Source organism: Schistocerca cancellata, chromosome 2, assembly GCF_023864275.1.
Source record: "Schistocerca cancellata isolate TAMUIC-IGC-003103 chromosome 2, iqSchCanc2.1, whole genome shotgun sequence".
Lineage (NCBI taxonomy): Eukaryota > Metazoa > Arthropoda > Insecta > Orthoptera > Acrididae > Schistocerca > Schistocerca cancellata.
Genome location: NC_064627.1, coordinates 600,329,866 through 600,355,143, shown reverse-complemented (window position 1 = coordinate 600,355,143; position 25,278 = coordinate 600,329,866). Strand labels below are relative to the sequence as shown.

At 44.0% G+C, this 25,278-nt stretch overlaps 1 protein-coding gene across 4 annotated transcripts in view; it reads right to left on the bottom strand.

Annotated features, from left to right (window-relative positions):
* Positions 1-23,171, bottom strand: part of LOC126162245 (esterase FE4-like) — a 218,748-nt gene extending 195,577 nt beyond the window's left edge. Inside the window, exon 1 of one of the 4 annotated variants that reach the window (XM_049918621.1) lies at positions 22,983-23,171. The gene's annotated coding sequence lies outside the window, so the exon portion shown is untranslated. Of the gene's footprint in view, positions 1-9,456; positions 9,635-22,982 lie in introns of those variants that run through there. The other 3 variants (XM_049918617.1, XM_049918620.1, XM_049918619.1) reach the window with 3 other exon arrangements.
* Positions 23,172-25,278: the final 2,107 nt, after the last annotated feature.

The following is a 25,278-nucleotide window of genomic DNA, read 5'->3' as shown; positions in this document are numbered from 1 at the left end:
AGTGTCCATAATAAAAATCCTATAGTAAGAGGAGTCATCAGGAACCTAATCTGATCAGTTTAAACAAATAAAAATAAAATAAAAACAAATGCTGTATACATAACATAATAATGTAATATACATAGCGGTATTACTACGAAGAACAATATCCAGTAGAGATGAACTCCGATGCAGAAGCACTGAGTCGAGCAGGTCGAGCCGCGAGCTGTATTACTGCGTGAGCTAAGACCGCAGAGACCAGAGTGACACCTGAGTTGCTTTGCTCAACGCTCTGGCTAGAGTCGAGAACGGTGGGGTGAGCGTTGAGCGGGCGAGTTCCGAGGGTGGGGGGAGCGGTGAACTCACCTGCTCCGAGACAAATCGTCCGTTCCCTTGTGAGCAGGATGTTGCAAGTAGTTCCAATGTTATCCGCTAGGTGGCTCTCTGTCCTGTTGCTCGCATCAACTGCCCAGAGGGCAGGACGTGCGACTGAAACGATCGCCGACAGAGTGCAATGCGAAGCTGCGCCAGACACTGCACGCGGCAGACGACGCACAGAGACGGCACGGCATATGTGAAACACAAAATCCAATGGGGCACTGCACAATGCAGGCAGCCAAGGTAGAAGCAGGGCAGAGGCTGGCGCTGGCTGTGTTGTGTGGCGTGCACTGTGCTGTGACCAGCAGAGGCGCTGCTGATATGCTCCGTCTCTCTCTCTCTCTCTCTATCTCTCTCCCTCTCTCTCTCTCTTTCTCTCTGCCGTGGGAAACGTTTGGAGCTACCGTTCTTTTTTTCTGAATCACTGATTGTTCACTCCTTTGAAAGATTCAACTCTATGAATTAGTTCAAGAGCGGATCCCCCATCTCTAGCCAGTCTAGCAAGGCAGGCACGCTCATCGCACCTGGAGAGTCGCGCCGAGATGCAGTTCAGAGGCTCCGAAGGCGCCTTCACGCTCCTGCAGAAGCGAGAAAATCACGCTTCGACATCAGCAGCCGCAATAGGGGACAATCTTAGCCCCAACCATGGTGGCCAGCGAGCTGCCGTAAAGTTGGAGCCGAGGCCACCACCGACCGTCGCTAGATCAAATGACAATATCGCAGATTCCTACATCAGATACCACAGTGGCTCAAGTCAGACTTCACTGTAAAATCTCCAGAAAAGAACCTCATGCAGCTTACCCTCCGCAACTATAACGACTTCCGCAGTGTGACCAGTGGAGCACTCACAATCCAGTTGATGTTCTACACGTCAAATGTTCAAATGTGTGTGAATTCCTAAGGGACCAAACTGCTGAGGTCATCGATCCCTAGAGTTACTCGAACCTCCGGCGGAAGGGGACGCGCAATGTTCTACACTTGCGCCACAGAACCGGACAAGGTGATCACGGCTGTATTTCGTGGCTTCCCACATACAAAGCAGCCTTATCCCCTACAAGAAGAGCTCAAAAACCTCGAGATCGGGGTAAATACAGTGGTATGTATGAAATCACCAGACACAGGTGAGGACAGACCCCATGTACTGGCCATCGCCAGGGACGACACTGTAAATCAGATGCTGTTCGCCGTGACCAGGATCTCGAAGATGGTAGTGATTGTAGAAAAGCAGAAGCCACAGCTTTGGTGGCCTCAATGCTTCATATTTTCAGGGCATCGGGCATGTTCCAGGCAACTGCCGATGCCTGGCGCCTTCATTAACAGTACGTTTATGCTGCAGCCTCGCTATTGGCAACTCACTGCTCACTGCTGGCACATCGTAGCCTTGCTGCTCGCCAGGAGCCTTGCCACAGTTAAACTGCAACCTCGCATCTCGTCGTTCGCTGGGAGTAATTACCCTGCAGCTGTTTATATACCTGGCAGACTGCTACCAGAGTCAAACATGGTACTGCTGGAGTGACATCGAAGCAGACAATCATGGCTCAAGTTTCATGATATGCGACAATGGTCGTGGTGCGAAACACAAACAGGATTCATATCATCTCCTGGCGAGCATAGCAGCAGCAGCGCGAACAGCGATCGTGCATTATTAAAGGGGCGAGAAGACTCAGTAGGCTTGTTCCATTATAGCCAGGCTATGCTGAAGAGCAGCGAGCAGCGAGGTAGCAGCATAAACACACCCTGTGTGCTGGCGGCCATCCAACCCAGCAGTGCACCCTGAAGAGAGAAGACGAACCATTTTCCGTGGACTGCGGCAGGAAACACGTGGATTGTTACCGCTGGCTGCGAGAAATTGAAACTGCATTAGCTCGTCAGTACGGAATACCCTACAGGACGCCATACAAGTCCATAGCAGCAGGCTCCCACGGCCGTCCAGGCTCTAGTCAGGGCGACATGCCACTAACGCGGGTAGGTGCGCCGTCAGACTGTAATCTCCCCACGGAAAATTACCCTCTACCCCGCAATAATTAATAATGGTCAATCAAATCATCCACATTTATTTACGTTTGAAAAGTATCTGAGCAGATTTTCTAGTAATATATGCGCCGACAGCTCGTCGACGCCAAGGTATTTTTCTAGTACGTTTATTCTTTGGAACAACAGAGGTACAGAGATGTATGCTCCATGGTTATTATAGAGAGAGGAGAGAGAAAGGAACAGCTTCGGAAAGTATCGGTTGGAAGATTTTCGAATTGCTAAAGGAGATTTATTTACTCTTAATCGCGCTAAAGCGAGACAAGAAAGTTTGTGCCGCTAGCGTGGTAGATAAAGAGAAAGAAGGACTTGTAAAAGTAAATTGCGTGAGACTTAAAATCCACGGAAACGGAACATGTACGGAAATGGATTCAATATACAATTTTCCTCAGAAATAAGGTTTGTGACCATTTTATTCTAGAGTGAATGACGAATGCGTTCTCTGTCTGAATCATTGATGATTGTCTGGGCCCTGTAATTAATTGGGAAGTTTCAGCTGTGACGAAGAGAGCCTGCAATCTCTGAGTTTTTATGAAATCGTCCAAAAAGGCTTCGTCCACATCTGAAATTTTAGATCTGTCGTAAACTGAACGAAGTGTTCAAACGATCGATTTTTCCCAACTGAATGCAGCGCTTAAGAATAATAACGTATGTAAAGATCTTTTCTAGCAAGCCAGCCGCTGAATATTAAGACGAAGGGCTCCACCAGAGATTCTACTAGGCTGATTTCATGTAACTTATACACTCCTGGAAATGGAAAAAAGAACACATTGACACCGGTGTGTCAGACCCACCATACTTGCTCCGGACACTGCGAGAGGGCTGTACAAGCAATGATCACACGCACGGCACAGCGGACACACCAGGAACCGCGGTGTTGGCCGTCGAATGGCGCTAGCTGCGCAGCATTTGTGCACCGCCGCCGTCAGTGTCAGCCAGTTTGCCGTGGCATACGGAGCTCCATCGCAGTCTTTAACACTGGTAGCATGCCGCGACAGCGTGGACGTGAACCGTATGTGCAGTTGACGGACTTTGAACGAGGGGCGTATAGTGGGCATGCGGGAGGCCGGGTGGACGTACCGCCGAATTGCTCAACACGTGGGGCGTGAGGTCTCCACAGTACATCGATGTTGTCGCCAGTGGTCGGCGGAAGGTGCACGTGCCCGTCGACCTGGGACCGGACCGCAGCGACGCACGGATGCACGCCAAGACCGTAGTATCCTACGCAGTGCCGTAGGGGACCGCACCGCCACTTCCCAGCAAATTAGGGACACTGTTGCTCCTGGGGTATCGGCGAGGACCATTCGCAACCGTCTCCATGAAGCTGGGCTACGGTCCCGCACACCGTTAGGCCGTCTTCCGCTCACGCCCCAACATCGTGCAGCCCGCCTCCAGTGGTGTCGCGACAGGCGTGAATGGAGGGACGAATGGAGACGTGTCGTCTTCAGCGATGAGAGTCGCTTCTGCCTTGGTGCCAATGATGGTCGTATGCGTGTTTGGCGCCGTGCAGGTGAGCGCCACAATCAGGACTGCATACGACCGAGGCACACAGGGCCAACACCCGGCATCATGGTGTGGGGAGCGATCTCCTACACTGGCCGTACACCACTGGTGATCGTCGAGGGGACACTGAATAGTGCACGGTACATCCAAACCGTCATCGAACCCATCGTTCTACCATTCCTAGACCGGCAAGGGAACTTGCTGTTCCAACAGGACAATGCACCTCCGCATGTATCCCGTGCCACCCAACGTGCTCTAGAAGGTGTAAGTCAACTACCCTGGCCAGCAAGATCTCCGGATCTGTCCCCCACTGAGCATGTTTGGGACTGGATGAAGCGTCGTCTCACGCGGTCTGCACGTCCAGCACGAACGCTGGTCCAACTGAGGCGCCAGGTGGAAATGGCATGGCAAGCCGTTCCACAGGACTACATCCAGCATCTCTACGAGCGTCTCCATGGGAGAATAGCAGCCTGCATTGCTGCGAAAGGTGGATATACACTGTACTAGTGCCGACGTTGTGCATGCTCTGTTGCCTGTGTCTATGTGCCTGTGGTTCTGTCAGTGTGGTCATGTGATGTATCTGACCCCAGGAATGTGTCAATAAAGTTTCCCCTTCCTGGGACAATGAATTCACGGTGTTCTTATTTCAATTTCCAGGAGTGTATTTTAACTGTACACAGATAAAGGACAGAGAGAGAGAGAGAGAGAGAGAGAGAGAGAGAGAGAGAGCGAATGGAATTCTAGAAGTTACTCAGAATCCTCCCATTAGTATAATTTTTTTTGTCTGTCTTTGCATGGATAAGCCTGATAGAAAACCTAAGCCCTTGACTTTATTGTACAGAATTGTGTGTGAGGGTGAGAGAGCGATAAAGGCGACAGATACACTTCTGTACAGACAAAACATTACTGACCAAGTTCAAAGCAAGCTGCATTCACACACATACAGACTTTCATCAAAACCAAAGTAGTAAGAGAATTCATTAGAAGACGTCCGCGCCCAGATAAACCTCAGGGTGCAAGCGAGGCGGGCGTCGTCGCCGGCGCAGAGCTGCCACAGCCGCCGGTCACTGACGCAGCAGCCGTGGCCACTCCACACTCTAGAAGACGGCATGCACCCACCAGCGAGCGCATTTTCTAGACGCAGACGGGCTCTCCGCACGAGATGGACTTGCGGAATGGCCCGCATGCAGCAGAGTAGGCGAACTGCGCCCTCACCGCACAGAAAAATACCAGGTGGGACGTCGACACCGAGAAAGGTGGCGACAGTGGCCATGCTGTAGCCGTCAACCGTAATGTCTGAGCTGAATCGCTTTCGGGCAAAATGTTCTTTTAACCTAGGGAACAGGCGATAGTCACAGGGCGCCAAATCAGGACTATTGAGTGGGTAGGTGATTACGTTCCACTGATTGTCCGCCGCTCGTGGTCTCGCGGTAGCGTTCTCGCTTCCCGAGCACGGGGTCCCGGGTTCGATTCCCGGCGGGGTCAGGGATTTTCGCCTGCCTCGAGATGACTGGGTGTTTGTGTTGTCCTAATCATTTCATCATCATCCCGGAAAGTGACGACATTGGACTGAGCAAAGATTGGATAATTGTACGGGCGCTGATAACCACGCAGTTGAGCGCCCCACAAACCAAACATCATCATCTCACGTTCCACTGAAACTGTTGCAGGAGAGCAACGGTTTGCCGAGCGATGCGTGGGCGAGCGTTGTCATGGTGAATGTGTACGCCCTTGCCCAACATTCCTCTTCTCCAGTTCTGAATTGCCCGTTTGAGTTTTTTCAGAGTCTCACAATACCTGTCAGCGTTAATTGTGGTCAGAGCGATTCAGCTCCGACGAGGTGAAAGAAGAGGTTCATAACTTTCTGAACAGCATGGCGACGAGCTGGTATGAAATGGGCATACAAAAACTGCCGCAGCGTCTACAAAAATGCACCGACAGAAATGGTGATTATGTGCCAAATGTTCAAGCTGTAAACTGATGTAAACCATTGTAGAAATAAACAGGTCTATGTACTTATAAAAGAAAGGACACCTTACTTTTGGGATTACCCTCGTAGTTTAGACAAGAAGAGAGTAGAAGCTTTCGAAATGTGATGCTACAGAAGAATGCTGAAGATTAGATGGGTAGATCACGTACTAATGAGGAGGTACTGAATAGAATTGGTGAGAAGAGGAATTTATGGAACAACATGACTAAAAGAAGGGATCGCTTGGTAGGACGTATTCTGAGGCAACAAGAGATCATCAATTTAGTATTGAAGGGAAGCGTGGTGGGTATAAACCGTATAGGGAGACCAAGAGCTGAATACACTAAGCAAATTCAGAAGGATGTAGGGTGCAGTAGTTATTCTGAGATGAAAAGGCTTGCACAAGATAAAGTAGCATGGAGAGCTGTATCAAACCAGTCTCTGGACAGAATACCACAACAATAACAACTGCGTGCGCTGCATACTACCTGAGTCCAGTAAACTGAGTGATTTTCAGCAAGAGAGCCTTAAGAATGAGTATTTCTGTATTTCTGACAACCCGCAAGGGTCCAATTCGACATATCGAAACCTGTACTGAAATTTTTCACAGTATTTAAAAAAAAATGTTAAAGTTACTTATTTATGTCTCACAAAGAATTTCATAAAAAATTGGTTTGTACAACCCTTCCTGCTAGGCAAGCCAATCTCCGAGTAAGCAAACGCAGCCGTGACAAGAGAACATAGCGGAAAATCCAAAGTGCATTCACTCGAATTTTAAGCACTTGAACCATACCAAGAATGTCTGAAATCAATAATTGATTGAATAACATGCAGTTCATAATGACAACTAAACTCTTGCAGATGTAGTTGTTACATGACTACCAGAGGACATTCAATTCAGTGTATGTTACATCCCAGATGATTTCCATCAACCGGGATGTTCGTTTATTGACATGAAATGTTTTATAGCAATTCCTATAGCACAGTTCGTATAGTAATTTTTCAGTAACGTATATTTTACTAACAATGTCACACATTCTTGTTCATTCCCTGCAGTCGTCACAAAAATCCTAAATGTCTATTGAATGACGAAAACAAACGTTTTCTTCACACCAGGCACATCTGACAAAAGGAAAACTAATGTATTCAGGCACTTCACAGTAATTGCTAGTTTCGTTTAGATAAAACTGGTATATAGTAAATAATAGTCGTGGCCGTTGTTCTGAAATACAATACGGCCCGCTGATAATCATAAAATTACACAGATCTATCGGATACTGCATTGTCAGACAATTTTTGAAATTGCTTTACATCGTCGAAGAATTTCTTTATCGAGAGGCTGAATCAAACTGCTAGTTCCCGGTGGAATTCGAATTATATGAACAGTCTTTTCGTTGTTGTCCTAAAGACAGAAGTGTTGACTTGTTCAGGTCAAGTGTCCAACAAAATCAAAGAATTATTTTCTCCGGCTGCTCAGAAGACGTTTGGGATATAGTACTGAAATTTATTCTCTTCCGTTTCTTCAGATTTCGCTACACCAATTACAAGATTTTTGCAACTAAATATTGTATTTAATTTTTGGTCCTAATTGGCCTTGACGTTCCTGAAGACATTTATAAAGCTGCGTAAAAAGTAATCCACTGGTAATTATCACCGGCATTGTTGATAACGAATACGTCATAACGTTCATCGACTGTTAAGCGATTATGTCTTATTTTTTTCGCTCAAAATGATAACGTGTGGTTTGCACGCAATTCCTGCACAATATCTGACTGATTGGCTTTACACACAGCACTTTAGGAAATAACAGGAAGCTTAGTCTTCACGTCAGCTACGAATTTCTCTATAGTACTACCTATTAATGACCCCTTCTCCGCACGTTTACTTGAAGTAATCTTTGCAATTTTGCGACTTTTTTTTTCGTGTAATTTCCTGAATCTGTGTAACCGGATTGAAGAAGCCTGCAAATCAGTAATGTTCACGTCCCTTGCAATTCAGAGCGACCTGTCTGTCTGATCGCCCTCGGTAACAGTGCACCGACTCTCAGGAGCAGTTATAAATCTTTGGAATAGTTTCCCTTCTGCACTTTTGCGAGTTTCGTTTGGCGCATATTTCGTGCTTCGTGTAAATCTTTCTTCCATTTATACAGTTCATGTTCAGATTTTGCGAAACAAAACCGGCTTCGCACACTGCTTGAGTGTTAATCTACGTGGGCGCAGAGAGTCCGAAAATTGCATAGAGAACGAACACGAAGGGGAGCGAGGCACTGACAAGGGAACACACAGAACAGAGCACTGGGCGAGACGAAGGCTTAGCCAGCGGGTGTTGTTGAAATGAGCGGCATGACAACCCGACCAGGCCTATTGGAGCCGGCAGGTAAAAATCTGTGTCAGAGGCTCTGCGTGTGACACACTTCGCACGCACCCTCGCGGATGCATTATGTATTATCCCGCTGCGACAGCCACGCCAGCTCTGATGCCTTCATTTCGATGTCCATTTGCGGGAATACTAAAACTGTGATTAATGGTGGGGCAATATTTGCATGAATATTCTGGGAAAAAATTAATTTAAAGTTTTCAAAATTGCCACCTACGTTTCTAGTCCAAAAATAACTACAGCTTAATTAACTACAACATAGAGTGTGTTAATGAGAGGAAAGGACATATTACCACACATTGTGTTCTGATTAAAAGTATATTTTACAGTCAGGCTGAAACCACTGAGACTAAATACTTGATGACAAGATTTTATTTCTTGTGAAGTTATTAAAACAGGGACTGACGCCTCACCAATAGTTTGAATGTTTAACTGCAACATTATGGGTGACTTTTAAGACAACGGTAATAGATTAGATTATTGCGATTACTGTGCGTTTCATTCAGGAGTTTCTCGCTTCTGCAACTTCCATGTACGGTAGAATGACCCAAACCTGTATAATTACGAAAGGTTTAGAATAAATAATTTGAGATATTCAAAGCAACAAAATTGCTGCGTCTGATGTTAGCTAGCAGCAGTAAGAAGAAATGCAGTGGATTTCTCGCAAGAAAGTTAGAAAAATGTAAGAACTACCGTTCACGACATAAGCAAAGAATGTTCTTCACTTAATTACGAGTTAGCCCTTAGAGAATGTATAGTTACAATTAAACACTAACAGCTCATACAGAAGCAGACAATTATTCTTTCAATGCTCCATCTGTTAATATATCGATAAAAAAAGTCTAATGTAAGATACAATAAAAAGTACCCACTGCAAGCATTAATGATGATTTACAGAGTATCAAAGCACATATTATAAAACATGACTGTATACTGATGCATTTCAAATTAGCGGTTCCTCGTCAGAGAAACTAGAGTTAAGTCGTGTTTGATACTGACTGTCATTGAAATTGTGTGGCTGCTCCCGGTCACTATCTGTTAATATTTTTTTTACTTATAAAGAAACTTCATGGGCTAAAAGTTATTGTGTTCCCTTGGCAAAAAAGTGTTTGTCACTCGCTTCCACTCGATCCTTTCAGTCAAAGACTGCTTCTGATTGCAGTACGAAAGACAGTAGTGTAATGGCGGACATCTGAAGTAATCTTTTCAACATTACTTACACATCAATGTGATCAAGCATCACACGGCGTCCCGAAATCTATGGGGGCACACTCTGCCACACTTGAGCCCGGCACCCTGTACTTACCGTCTGTGCACTTTACAGAGCACGACTGACCGACCAAACAGCTAGAACAAGACACGCCAGCACTTTGGGAATCTGTTTCCAAGAGACCTTTGTCACAAATGACAAGCACGTTGAACAGTACTCGGGTCTTATAGTAGCTTTCAGTTCGTTTCAGTATTACGTACTGGTATAAACGAGCATGTGTTTCCTGTAGTTTGCACGTTACGAGTGCGTCATTAGCCATGATGCTACTGTCATCAGTCGAGCAAACATGCACTATGCTATCTGATTAAGATTCCGTAATAGGCACTCACGTCAGCCTATTGTCTTTCGCGATATGCACGTGCAACGAGGAAAACCTGCCTCTCCGAATACTGAAAAGCCAAAGGGAGATATTGCTGATGGTGGCTCACTACAAACGACGCCTACCAAAAGAAAAGTTCTCTGGAGGTGAAATTTTTAAAATACTTATTTAACCCTTGTAACATCTTAAAACGAACCCTTCTCAATGTTTTAAAACTTTTGGCTGGAGAACGAGTGTAACTATTAACGCTGGGAGTCTAAAAATAAATACAGCGGTGCAAAATATTGAACTTAGACACATTCGAGCCCCATTCTTGATCTTAGCTGGAAGTATTTTTGAAGTAATAGGAATTTCTCTAACAAACGTTGATTTCCCTCTCGAATACTAATTATTTCATGGAAGTATGTTCCGTCTTTTATTTGTGAAGCATCTTCAGTGCCCTGCAATACAAGTTTGTTTACACACACACACACACACACACACACACACGCAAACAAACAAACAAACATACACACACACAAACACAAACAAACACACACACACACACACACACACACACACACACACACACACACATAAACAAACAAACAAACACACATACACAAACAAACAAACACACACAAACAAACACAAACACAAACAAACACACACACACACACACACAAACAAACAAACACACACACACACACACACACACACACAAACAAACAAACGAAAACACACATTACATTCTCTCATGTTTTTCTCATGTTTTCAAGTTACCAATAACTTTTGTAACACAAGTTTCGTACTGTTAAATTACTGTTTTATGTTACTTACGATTTCCAGTGTAGTTAGTCCATGTGTTCACTCCATCCCCGTACTCCAATGGCCGATTTTCGACATTCTTTTCACCCATATTTATTACAACACTGTTTATTGCACGTGGGTTACAGAATAAGAAAGACACTCCATTTACATTTACAAAAAAATAGAGAAACCTGATAAATAACAAGAAGAAGGTACACAGGGTGCGTCACGTAAAACGCGACACCCCTTTTTATTTCGTACACATTTCGTACACATATCGAAACACGGTTTTCGGCAAATGGCTCTGAGCACTATGGGACTTAACATCTATGGTCATCAGTCCCCTAGAACTTAGAACTACTTAACTACTAACCTAAGGACATCACACAACACCCAGTCATCACGAGGTTCGGCAAATGTTAGAGCGTCAAAGAGCAAGTATTCTTTTATTCGGTTAAGCCACTACTAATGGAGATATTGAATCAAGTACATTTGATAAAGGGAACCGTATACTTTTTATAACTGCATTCGATAGTTCTTGAGAAGAAAATTACAGTGACGTAGCGTTTGTGAATGTTGCCGTTGAACCCCACCTAAAAAAATGCGATAAATTTTATACAATCTGAGAGCACGGTGACCGGAAACATCACCCAACAGAGCTCTCGTGCCCTGCTGTGTTAGAATTTCAACACGTTTTCCTGTTTACTTGTCTGAGCCGCAGGCCGCTCATTTCTGCTTCAACATTCGTTGCGTACAGCCATGTACATTCATGATGAGAAGTTGGATATACTACTTGTATATCGTGACGAGTGTCATTCGCATCCTGCATCGACAGAATTTCCATCACTATCATCTGTCACATGATCAGGCACTCGACGACCGTGATTTCGAACGTCATACAGATTTTTGTTGATTTGCCCTTCAGCAACTGAGACACGACCCTACGTTTTTCCAACGAGTGCTCTTTACCGATGAAGAAGCGTATACTAACGACGCTAGTGTAAATTTGCATAACATGCGCTACTGGGAAGCCGCAAATCCACACTGGCTTCGTCAGGTGCAACTTCAACGGTCGTGGAGATTAAACGTATGCTGCGGCATCATAGAAAATTATAGGGCCGTAGTTCATCTCAGGCGTGCTAAATGGACATTCGTACACACACTTTCTGACGAACATTCTGCCGATTCTTCTAGAAGAGGTACCAGTGGATATTCAACAGAGTACGTGGCTCCAACACGATGGTTGTCTAGCTCGCTTGTCCCGCCTTGCAACGCAAATACTGAATGAAAACTTTCCTGGAGACTGGATACGACAAATTTCTGTTGTCAAATGGCCTGCGATGTCCCCCGATTTGACTCCTTTCGATTTCTTTCTCTGGGAAGAACTCAAAGATGCAGCCTATGACGAAGCCCCAACTACGCCAGACGATACGTGTCATCGAATCGCCAGTACATGCTCTGCCATACCATCTACTATAATTACATATGTTCATCGTTCTTTCGAAAGGCGATTGCAAATGTTCCTTTGAGACCATAATCAACAGTTTGAACAAATGCTTGAATAAAGAAGACAAAATTTATGTTATGTGAGTTGGTTGGTTACGAAATCATTGTTACTAGACTGTTTATTTCATTTAGATGTGTACGAAATCACATTAAAATCTCAAACAAGTCGACAGTGTGTATTGCACGTAGCTGGTAACACTGTCATTACACGCTTACGTTCAGCATGAAACGACGATTCGTTAAGAAGAATACTTATTCTGCTGTGTACAGGTGGTCACCAAAGAATTTTTAATAAAATGTTTAGTTCATCGAATGAATCCCATATTGTATATTTCAGAGCAGTGTAGGTAGAGACAGTTGTCCGACAACTCTACCTCTAAGAAGCACATAGCCACGAGCAGGAAAAGCGAGGAGCAATCGTCCTTCTAACATATAGATATTTAATACAGTAGTTGTTTTTTGCAGTACATAAGACCTCTTCATTTTTAAGTATGACCAGCTGATTTGTCTGTTTGTGCTCACGTAATCTGGGAGGACACACAAATGTGAAATAGTTTTCCTAAGCCGTTTGTGGTACACTAGATTCTAGCCTATGTCGTACATATAGAGTATTCGTAGGTGAAACTTTATCTAGGTCGTAAGTTGGTTCAAGGGGACATAAAGCTTTATTCTCGTAGCGCAGGACTACCTTACGGTATACAACTCCGCGGCCTGGTCCAAGACGCCTGTTTGGCAGTGTTTGCACCGCAAATACCGTTTCCGGCCACTGTGCTCTTACACTCTAGGACATTTCTGAGGAAATGACTAATGGTTTGTTCTGTGATCCTATGTTGCTGGTTACCAGCAACTAATTTAACGCAAAAGACGCAATGGAGACACCTTAAATCAACATATTCCTCACAGTAGCAACATACAGGATGATCAGAAGTAGTATGAATAGTTTATAAGAGTGTTGCAGGGGAAGTTTCTCTGAGAAATAATTTTTAAGAAAAAATTCGACACATTGAAGCTTTTCCAATTTAATTATTTTTGAAATTAGCCAATCAGATGGTTTCTCGCCCGGATTCAAGCAATCTGCAAGATACCATATGCGTCAGATGTTCTCATAGCGTAGATGATTGCACACGAGACTGCTCAGTCACTGGCTCAGGTTTGATCCTCACTACCACTCCATGTTAATTTTTGTATCGCTCTATTGTTTGGTTTGACTTTGCGCGCCGACGACCTAATTGGCTAACTTCAGCGCTAATTAAATCGGAAACGGCGCAACTTATCGAATTTCTTTCTTAAGAATTATTTCTCAGCATAGCCTATACTGCAACTAACAACCGTACAACATTTTCCCACTGTTTCAGACCATCCTACTGTGTAACATTACATCAGTATTTACTTGACTTGCCGATTCATTATTATAACTATTAGGAGTAGTATGTTCTTAGGTTAGTTAGTACCTCCAAGTACATGTGACAAGAGCAAGCCATTGATGCTTATTTTCCTATGGACAGCAAGTCAGATGTTGAAGTGTGGGTGCAAAACTGTTAGTTTACACTGACAGGTACAATCCTCTTAGTGGTGCAGTTACGACCATACAGAAAAGTCATCATCATCAGTTCAAGCGTTGGGCCTTTTTCTGTTTAGCTTCCATGTCTTCCTTGACTTCTTCTCCCAGCTGCATTAAATCTTCTTACACGCAAAAAACATCAGATAGTAAATTAAGTGATGTGTTTAGGGGAAGACTATTAGAAACAGAGAAAAAACAACTAACACTATAAAGTGGGTGCATATTAAGGTGTCAATTATCTCATCTGCAGTTATACACCTAACACATGTTAAAAGGGCGTGCTGAAAAGTAAAGCACCCAGGTTTTTTTCTGTTCTCAATACTGGTTGAGGTATATTACTACTACTACTATGAAATATTGTAAGTTACACCCTTTAGATAATACTTTTGAATAAATACAAGAACAACGAATGTTCAGACACATTTGAATACTCTCTACAGTACTCTGAAATTCTGCAATTCAAATAATTTACATAATTTTTTGCATCAGTATGAATATCGCTATACGCACTATTTTATGCATCACTTAGAATCATTCCTATTAAATACAGGTATTAATGTGCCTAAAAATATCTTTGACTTTCATAATGCCTATCATTTACTTTCAAGTGAGGATTATGAATTTTTGCTGCATATGATCGATCATGCCACAATTTCTATACCATTTTAATACTTCACTATGACTTGAATGGAGACGAGGAGGACTCTAAATTTTCTGCTTGCAAAATTGGGCTTGTTCCACCAACTTGGATTCTGATTGGCTTTTTCAGTTTAATACTGTGATTGGCTGGAAAGGACATAAAGGGAGGGGAGGGATCCATGGCGCAACTGATCTAGTTCCACCATTTAGGATTTTTTTAAATTTTCCCTCTAGCGCAACTGGGCTAACTTCACCATCTTGGATTCTGATTGGCTGGAATTAGACGATGCAGAAGGGAGAAAGCAAGAGGGAATGGGGAAAAGGGATGTTTTTTGATGATATCACTGATAAGGAAGTGTAGTGCTTTATACTACAGTGATGACATCACGCGTTTAGGGTTCATTCTCCCTGTCTCTGCATGTAGACAGCCCAATGTTAGGATGTGTTCTAGTTAGTAGATATATACATGATTAACAAAAACAGCAACGGTTACGTTTTTCGAAATTCCAATAGCCTCGGAAATTAAAGAAGTATGGTTAACTGATGAACGACGTATGTCGTAATGGTGCACAGCGCTTCTATAAAATACGGTAGTTTCCCGTCTGTGTATCAACGTTGTTACGCTTTCCTGTTGTTCCTAATGTAGAGAAACCACAGATATTCTCGCCATTGGTGACAATATTATCACTGTTTGTGCCTCTATGGCGCCAGTGGCAGACAGGACTCATTTGTCAATCGGCATGGCGTGGTCCTCTGGGTCTGACACTGTTGTAGAACGTCACACCCCTGATTCAGCTGCCCATACTGATGTCGTTTTATGCTCCTCGAAATGTATATCTCGCCTTCAGAAACCACGCAATAGCTTTTCGTATTCTCTCGATAGCTATGAGCGAACTATTAGTCCTACAGAAAAAAAATGAACATGACCTTTTTGCAGGAAATTGAATGTAGTTAAATTTTCTTCTGGGATACGTTTTCGCTGGAGGCCACGGTTTACAAGTTATTCAAGAAATACGTACAAAAGTGACCTTCAAACGCAGCTCCGCCTCCACTCGTCACTCAGCTGTTAGGATTTCTAATATCTCTTTCGTGGCACTAACTCCTACAACTGTACAAAAATTTTCTACTCATAGTATTTCCGGTATTCGACCTTTTCTGGTCTGTATTCATTGGGATATTACGCTACCAGAATAGTCGTGCATTGTGTTAACGTTATTAATTTAAACGGGCCCGTGAGAGTAATGTAAGAGAAAAAGACTTTTGTAAACGTTACGCTGTTGCCATTTCGAAGCAAACTTAACACTTACAAGCACATCAGTTTCGTAGTCACAGGGCCTGACGGATACAACGATGTAATGATGTGATTGTTTAACTAATGCTGTTAAAATTTAGGAAACTGTTAGGTAAAATTTTCATGAACGTCAAATTTATATTTTTTAACTTCTCGACTACACCGGTGGCGTAATAAGACCAGTCAATGAAGACCATAAAGGTCGTAATATGGGAAATAAAAGGTACAGCCGTAATTTTTTCAAATGGCTCTGAGCACTATGGGACTTAACAGCTATGGTCATCAGTCCCCTAGAACTTAGAACTACTTAAACCTAACTAACCTAAGGACAGCACACAACACCCAGCCATCACGAGGCAGAGAAAATCCCTGATCCCGCCGGGAATCGAACCCGGGAACCCGGGCGTGGGAAGCGAGAACGCTACCGCACGACCACGAGATGCGGGCCGTAATTTTTTGTACAGTGTTAGACTGAAATGTCATGAACAACGCACTAAAAATTCTGACAAGTGGGAGGTGAGTCTGAGAATATGGGTGCGTTTGAAGATCACTTTTGTACGTTTTTCTTGAATAACTCGAAAACCACGACCTCTAGTGGGAACGTATACCGACACAAAATTTAGCTACATTTAATTTCCTACAAAAGGTACAGTTCCTTTTTTTTCTAGGACCAACAGTTCTCGAATGGCGAACAGTACAGTATGAAAATCTCGCATGTTGTTTTTGAGCACCAGATATAATATTGCTGGTTGCATAAAATATCAGTTAGGACAGCCCTATCATACTGCATATACGAGGGCGTGCTGAAAAGTAATGTCTGCGAATTTCCTATGTGAATTCTATCCTTCGCGTCTACATATTTACTTCTCAAACATAGTCATTCTGAAGTCCTCGAAGCCGTTCTTTAACTACTGAAAACAGATGAAAATCGGATAGGGGCCAAGTCGGGGGATGATAGAAGACAGTGACTAAAGGCGTCAGATTGTTGTTGATGTCGTAGCACTCGTGTGGTCTGGAACTATCATGCTGAAGGAGAGGGTACCCAGTGTGTGGACGAACTCTTAGAATTTGTGCTTTCTGCTTCTTGAAGGACTCGCAGTACTCTGCACAGCTTGTGGGGGTGCCTTTAGACATGAATTCAAAATACAAATGGCTCTGAGCACTATGGGACTCAACTGCTAAGGTCATCAGTCCCCTAGAACTTAGAACTACTTAAACCTAACTAACCTAAGGACATCACACAAATCCATTCCCGAGGCAGGATTCGAACCTGCGACTGTAGCAGTCGGGCGGTTCCAGACTGTAGCGCCTAGAACCGCTCAGCCACAACGGTCGGCTGTGTCTGTGTTATTCCACGTTTTTTTCTAATGAGTTCATCAGTCCAATTCCGAAGAGTCTCGTCGGTTGACGTGAGCGTCCTGTCACACACGTTGAGGTTGGCACCACCACTTCCTTCATTACGAGCAGGAACAACCGAAAGTCGCACATCACTGATGTCGATACAATTGTCGCCGTGCACAGCTTTCGTTGTTCTACGGATTTCAAATGGAGGCACGTTTTCTACGGACAGAAACTCGATTACAGCACGTTGTTTCTCATGCAACGATATACTTACGTTACACACCACCGTTTTAGACGCTACAGTTCGAACCACTCTGGCGGCAGAGAGTTGCAGCTTGCGTCAGCAAAGCAGGAAGTCCGATCGAGTAATATACATTTTCACCCAATTTAGGTGCATAGATCCCGAGAAATCAGTACCCAGAACAACCACCTCTGGCTGTAATAACGGCCTTGATACGCCTGGGCATTGAGTCAAACAGAGCTTGGATGACGTGTACAGGTACAGCTGACCATGCACCTTCTACACGATACCACAGTTCATCAAGAGTAGTGACTGGCGTACTGTGACGAGCCAGTTGCTCGGCCACCATTGACCAGACGTTTTCAATTGGTGAGAGATCTGGAGAATGTGCTGGCCAGGGCAGCAGTCGAACATTTCCTGTATACAGAACGGCCCGTAAAGGACCTGCAACATGCGGTCGTGCATTATCCTGCTGAAATGTAGGGTTTCGCAGGGATCGAATGAATGATAGAGCCACGGGTCGTAACACATCTTAAATGTAACGTCCACTGTTCAAAGTGCCGTCAATGCGGACAAGAGGTGACCGAGACGTGTAACCAATGGCACCCCATACCATCACGCCGGGTGATACTCCAGTGTGGCAATGATGAATACACGCTTCCAATGTGCGTTCACCGCGATGTCGCCAAACACGGACGCGACCATCATGATGCTGTAAACAGAACCTGGATTCATCCGAAAAAATGACGTTTTGCCATTCGTGCACCCAGGTTCGTCGTTGAGTACACCAGCGCAGGCGCTCCTGTCTGTGACGCAGCGTCAAGGGTAACCCCAGCCATGGTCTCCGAGCTCATAGTCCGTGCTGCTGCAAACGTCGAACTGATCGTGCAGATGGTTGTTGTCTTGCAATCATCCCCATCTGTTGACTCAGGGATCGAGACGTGGCTGCACAATCCGTTACAGCCATGCGGATAAGATGCCTGTCATCTCGACTGCTAGTGATACGAGGCCGTTGGGATCCAGCACGGCGTTCCGTATTACCCTCCTGAACCCACCGATTCCATATTCTGCTAACATTCATTGGATCTTGACCAACGAGAGCAGCAATGTCGCCATACAATAAACCGCAATCGCGATAGTCTACAATCCGATCTTTATCAAAGTCGGAAACGTGATGGTACGCATTTCTCCTCCTTACACGAGGCATCACACCAACATTTCAACAGGCAACGCCGGTCAACCGCTATTTGTGTATGAGAAATCGGTTGGAAACTTTCTTTATGTCAGCACGTTGTAGGTGTCGCCACCGGCGCCAACCTTGTGTGAATGCTCTGAAAAGCTAATCGTTTGCATATCACAGCATCTTCTTCCTGTCGGTTAAATTTTGCGTCTGTAGCACATCATCTTCGTAGTGTAACAATTTTAATGGCCACTAGTGTTTATTGAGCAACATCGTTTACCATTTAGTAGTGTTAGTTCCCTTCCTCATTCATTTACCTTTAGATTGTAATTGATATCTAAAAGAAATTGAGAGATCCTAAGCTCTGCTTCAGGAGGTAGTCAGACATGGCCAAATCATCATTTTAACGTTTATTATTTTCCGTTGCGCACATTCATTTTACACCCGCCGGAGTGGCATCTTGGAAAGTAATGTCTCTAGAATCTGTAACAAGTTTCCAGAGACACAAATTATATGAAATAGGCTCCACGAGCAGGAGTTAAGTGCCAGAAGACCTCTCAAGACTCCTCTAAACTGGGTTCAGAGAGGGGCTCACGTCGCACGGGCACGAAACTAGTCTCTGTGGGCTAGGCAGTTGTACGACACAACGCTCTTTTGTGATGAGCCAGTATAAGTGTTCACCCTGACAGTACTGATATACGTGTGTGGAGGCAATGAGAAAGTTCATCTCCTGTGTCGTAGACTGCCTCTCTTATCAAGACATTTCACTTATATTTTGGCGTGGAGCATAGTAGCAGTCGGATAGAATGGCTCTCATATTCTCCAGATCTTAACTGCACTGAAAATGCACCGGTCATGCCTAAATGAGCTGTTAGAAATCGTCCTGTCCCACCAGACACCACACAGAGGCCGCTGTGAAGGAATGGAGCAATATTCCACAGGCCTATCTGGACAGTTTGCTGAGAAGTATGCCAAATCACTAGTGTCTCCAGTTACGAGGAAGGCCAACTGATTGCCGGCCGGAGTGGCCGAGCTGTTCTAGGCGCTACAGTCTGGAACCGCGTGACCGCTACGGTCGGAGGTTCGAATCCTACCTCGGGCATGGATGTGTGTGATGTCCTTAGGTTAGTTAGGTTTAAGTAGTTCTAAGTCCTAGGGAACTGACGACCTCAGAAGTCAAGTCCCATAGTGCTCAGAGGCCAAGGCCAACTGATTAATAAAGAATGTGTTATGCAAGATGACATTGAAAAGAAACGGTAGTATCTGCAGTGCAATCTTCTATAAGGTTTTGTTATTGCTTCTTTGTTTTTGTTTCTCAAATGCAAATGTGTTTATCTTCTTTATTTACGTTTTCTTGTGGTTGTATCACAGAAGTAAACCAGTTTAGTTTCTCATTATGTCCACTATTAACAACAAAGTAACATGCAGCATACATTGTGACCACTGTATGTAACGGCTACTTCACTGAGATAGGGCAAAAAGCATTTGCCACCTGTAGCCTTCCAATTTCTGCCAGTTCGAAAGTAACGAATCCAGCAATCAAGTGATTTTCAAGCAATACGTATAGTACACACATTTTAACTTAGTTCATTGTAAATAGCGTTGCAAGGAGCGGATAAAGTCATCTAGAGAGATGAGTGCTGTAGAGGAACCATGTTTTGTAAAAAGTGTCTACCCTCAATGAATTTTGTTTTCTGAGAAGGAGTTGTAAGTAGCACTCGCAATGTACTCTGTATTGCTTCATCCATACGTATGAATGTATGTATGAGTGTGTGCATGTATGTTCCACATCTCCTCCTAAACCACTGGAGCAATTTCAAATAAACGTGGCACTCATTTCCCTTCCTGTCAATCAATAATCACTGTTGGGTAAGAACTATCTGTCTAATATAGTTCAGTAGTTATGATACCATAAACAATGAGATGTGTGAAAAACTGTCGCATGACCTTTAAATCTATTACTTCCGTGTTACTAACTCTATTCCCAATAAATCTGGCAGACAGTATCCACGCTTTTTCCTAAATGCGGCGCCAAAACTATATCATGGTACAACATATAATTTTGTTTGCTACTAACTCTTCTCACAACACAATGCCACTGAATGTACCTACAAATATATCATCGTATCACACATAGGTTAGGAGATATGACGTCATAAACACTGACAAGGGAAACTCCCCATCAAAACTCAACACAGATCAAGCATGAAAGCAGGAAGAAGGTGTACTGAACTTTGGATAAAAAAGCAAAATAGAAAGAGTGAACGGTCCAAGCACAAGAATAATATGTAATATAGAGCAGCATGAAAGACCAACGGCGTCGTGGTTAAGTGGTGACGGTGTTCAAACCTCTCTCGTGTCATTTTTTTCCCTTTTTTTTCGCTGCAAGCTGTTTTCGAATTTGTTTATGTGTCGTGGTGTAACGTCCGTCTGCAACAGCGGGGTGTAAGGAAGGGACCTATATTGACAGTTGGTTTTGCACAACTACTCTATTAGCAGACGAAAGGAAATGGCTTTCAAATGGGAACCGCAAGCGTTTGATGATAAGGCGAAAAGTCAACCGAATCCTCCACCGCAAAACACGTCTGGTGTCCCGCACACAGCATTAGTGACGGTGTGTGTGTCATACGATAGGAATTTTTTGCCGACGCACCTAACTTATTCGCTTTGTGAGTGCGTGAGATACGGCTCCTTGCCCTAAATAAGTGTTCATATGAATTTGAATGTGATCACAAACAAAGGAAATGATGAAAATATAATAGTCACAAAAGCTGCAACAAATGAACATAACAGTTTCATAATCATACAGTTTCTCTGTGCTCTATCAAAACATATGTTTTTAATGTTTTTGAAATTGCGTTCCATTTTGGAAGTTTGTTGTAACATAGTTCGCACCCGTTTATTTGTTGTTTTCATTTCTGTGATACGTCTATATGGTATCTTGCGTGCTTTCACTATTTGTCACATTTACTTGCGACGGCAACGTTTTCATACTACTGACTCATATTTTATAACCAATGCATAGTATGACAGTTGCCAAGACTAGAGAAAGAGAACAATCATTTCAGTGTTATGAAATAAATAAAGAAACAGCAGGAGGGAATTTCGAACACGGGTCGGCTGGTTTACAGCCCAACACCGTGATTACTTAATCACGACGCCGCGGCTTTTCAGTTGCGCTCAGTATAGCACTTGTTAGGCTTGGGCCGTTCACTGTTTCTATTTTGCTTTTCTTTTCACAGTTCAATACACCTTAATCGTGTTTTCATGCTCGACCTGTGTTCAGTTTTTGACGAGCTATCCATTGGGCCATCTTACCACTAAATCTGAAGAGTTATCAATTGCAGGCATAAAGTTTGAAGCTGGCCGCTGTGGCCGAGCGGTTCTAGGCGCTTAAGTCCGGAACCGCGCTGCTGCTACGTTCGCTGGTTCGAATCCTGCCTCGGGCGTGGATGTGTGTGATGTCCTTAGGTTAGTTAGGTTTAAGTAGTTCTAAGTTCTAGGGGACAGATGACCTCCGAAGTTAAGTCCCATAGTGGTTAGAGACATTTGAACCATAAAGTCTGAAAATGAGTCCGTGATCATATTTTCGGCACTTTATTTTACAGGCCCGTCTTGATCACATAAGACGAACCTGTAAAATAAAAACTGAGTGCGATGTGATGGAGAGTTTCCCTAGTGAGATGCGTGAAGAACTGCCCCATAACGCACAAAGTTATAATACTTTTATTCTTTACTACTAAGCACTACTACAGTCGAGTGAACTTAAGGAAATCCCTGTCACCTGGCAGCGTTCTTAACAGCTTTGAGATGCGAAGCGCATACGGCATATAGAGAGCTATGAAGAGGCGTTATCAAAGAGACGTTTACAAAATCGCGTTGTAGACATACGAAGCAGTTGCGCCTGGCGTACAGAAACTGTCCAGAATCATCTCACACCGAGTCTACTGCACGAGTAAGTATAAAGTTTCGTTTCTAATGGAAAAATTAGCAGTGTATTTCTGGGCAATTTCGGGTTTGTCAGACCGAAGTTTGGTTAAGCGCTAATGCTGACGATGGTCGCGGGAATGGGGAGTAACTCGCTAATATCTGATTGTACTCAGGGGTAATGGTCTCATAAAGATTGGAAACCACTGTACTAAAGAGACTGAATACATTACGCTTGGTCGTCGTCTTTTGCAGTACTCGTGCGTAGAGTGGGATAATTACCAAATAGGATTAAGAGTACATCGAGAAAGTTCGAAGAAGAAGAGCACGTTTGTGTTGAAGTCGACCTACGTAAGTAGAAACGATCATGACAATAAAACAAACGAAGTCAGAGTTCCGACGGAAAGATATAGGTGTTAGTTCTTTTTTTTTTACGCGCGCTTTTCGCAAGTGGAATAATAGAGAATTATTGTGAAGGAGGTTCTATGACCCCTCTGCCACGCACTTAAGTGTGATCTGCAGATTAGCCATGTAGATGTAGATGCAGGGATTGGGTATAAGTGCTTTTTTGAAAATAAGAGTTTGGCGCAGGACAGAAACTCGCACGAAAGCAGTCAGACGAGTCGTGACGAGAATAAAAAATCTTACAAATAAAGCAAGTAGACGTTACGGGCTCACTCACCAGGACGGCTGGCGGTCCTTGTCGGCGAGACCTGCACTGCGCCGCGACCGAGTACACGCAGTGTGAGCGCCTGCTCCGAGCGCAGACGGGCGCGTTTCGCTAAGGAGGATGTGCCCTAAGTGGTCGTGACGTGGGCTGGCGCGCCCAGCGTGGGCAACTCTGACTGCCCTGCAAAACCAGCTGGTGCCGCTCTGGGAAGGGCGGCCCTCGTTTAGGGAGGAAGGGCCCGTCTCGGCTGGTGACAAGCACTGAGTGACGCCCGACCGTGACCGCTTCACTCCCGTGTTACGTCCTGACGCAGACCGCTTCTCACGCATACACCTACACTCATTAATAGTAATTATTCTCCGTGCTACGACAGGTTGTCACTTCCGTCGCCTGGGAGTGATAATTACTATTAGAGCCGCATCAGATGATAGCGAGTTGGTAACTCCGGAATACAAGGGGGGTGATGACGTCAGACGACAGCCATAAAAAAGATACTTTATCACTGTGAGCTCACGTAAGTTCCGTCACGTGCCACTCAGGGCGAAGTGGTTATTTCATAACTGCAGAGCAGGACGTGTTGGATCCTCAATTTAACGAAGATGACATGTACAAGGTTTTCTAAAAGTAAATACAGTTCTCACAATAATCAAGTTATTACCCGAGGATGACGACGGACCAAGGGGGAATTAGAAGTAGACTAGTGCAGGCAAAAGAGGCCATTCTCGCCAAGTAGACGTCGACTAGTATCAAACAAAAGCCGTAATTTGGCAATTAAATTTCTGAGCGTGTAGGTCTGAAGCACTGCACTGTGAGGAAGCGACACACGCACTCAGTAAAACTGGAAGAGAACTGAACCCTCTGACATGTGGTGTTGCGTAAGCAATGCTGAAAACGAAGTAGACTGGTAGGACAAGAACCAAAAAGGTTCTCCGCGGCATCGGCGAGGAAAGGTATGTGTGCAAAATATTGACTAGAAAGAGAGGTAGAATGGAAGGATAAGTGTTGTGAAATCAACAAGTAGTCTCCATTGTACTAGAGGGGACCATACAGTGTAAAATTTTCGGGGACTGCAGACACTGGAAGAAACCTCTTTGTAATCCCGAAATTAGAGCTTTTTCAACGACAGCGTTAAACCAAAAGCTTGGAAGAATTACATGCAGAAATCAATGTAGATAAAAAAAAAACGCTCTAAGTTCTGCACAGTTTTTAAACTAAACTTTGAGCAGTTGTTTCCCAAATTATCCACAGAAATAGCAATGCCCAATAAAGAGAATGGATAGCAACAGGTATAAGAATGTCCTGCCATACCATGAAAAATCTCAATTCCATAAGAAAAATCCGTTACCAAAGATACAAAAAGATTTGCAAGAGGCTGTCGCTTACCCTAAAAATGTGTGCAAATGACAAAACAATACTAAATCCTGAAAGTAAAATTCAAAGCAGTCAAGAAACAGGGGAAAAAAAACAGAATCACAGTACGAAGCCTGAGTTTCTGTCGGCGTGTACAATGTTCAAGTAACTTCCGGGACTGCGACCGGGTGACGTCATCGACAGTCATCGGTATTCGACAAGTGCACAACCTAGGTATGCAGGACACTTCTGATAAGATAAAACACACACACATACACATATCGTAATCATTAGCGCCATCACACAACCAAACACGACCGACGTCAGAAGTTACTCACAGAGGAAATTAGTAACCAACGGATGACGTAGCATTAACCTTGTCCCTCTGTACTTTGAGAAGCCAGAGAGCATTCCACGCAGAATTTAAGCAAAAACCTCTATTGGTAAGATGACTTCCTAATTCAATTTCAACTGCTTCCTTAATAACACTGTCCCAATAGCTGGAAGTACATGCCAGAATTTCACCCTTGCTATACTCCATAGGATGGCCCTTGCCAAGACAATGTTCTGCTATAGCAGACTTGCCTGGCTGTTGTGAGCGTATGTAACGCTCAGGCTTGGCACAACGGTCCTCCAATGTCCTGATAGTCTGACAAATATGTAACACGCCACAACTGCAACAAATACGATAGGCACACGCGTTACGCAAACCAAGATCATCCTTCACGAATCCTACAAAGTACCTAATCTTAGATGGACATCGAAAAACACATTTCACATCATATTTTCTCAACATACGACCAGCCTTGTTGTAAATGCTCCCCACGTAAGGCAAAAAGACTGTAGAGTTCGATGCCACCTCGGTATGATCATCACTCAGCCGGTGCACTCGATACTGTAACGCACTTCTGATCTGTTTTTCCCTACAACCGTTCTGACGAAAGGAGACCTCAACATG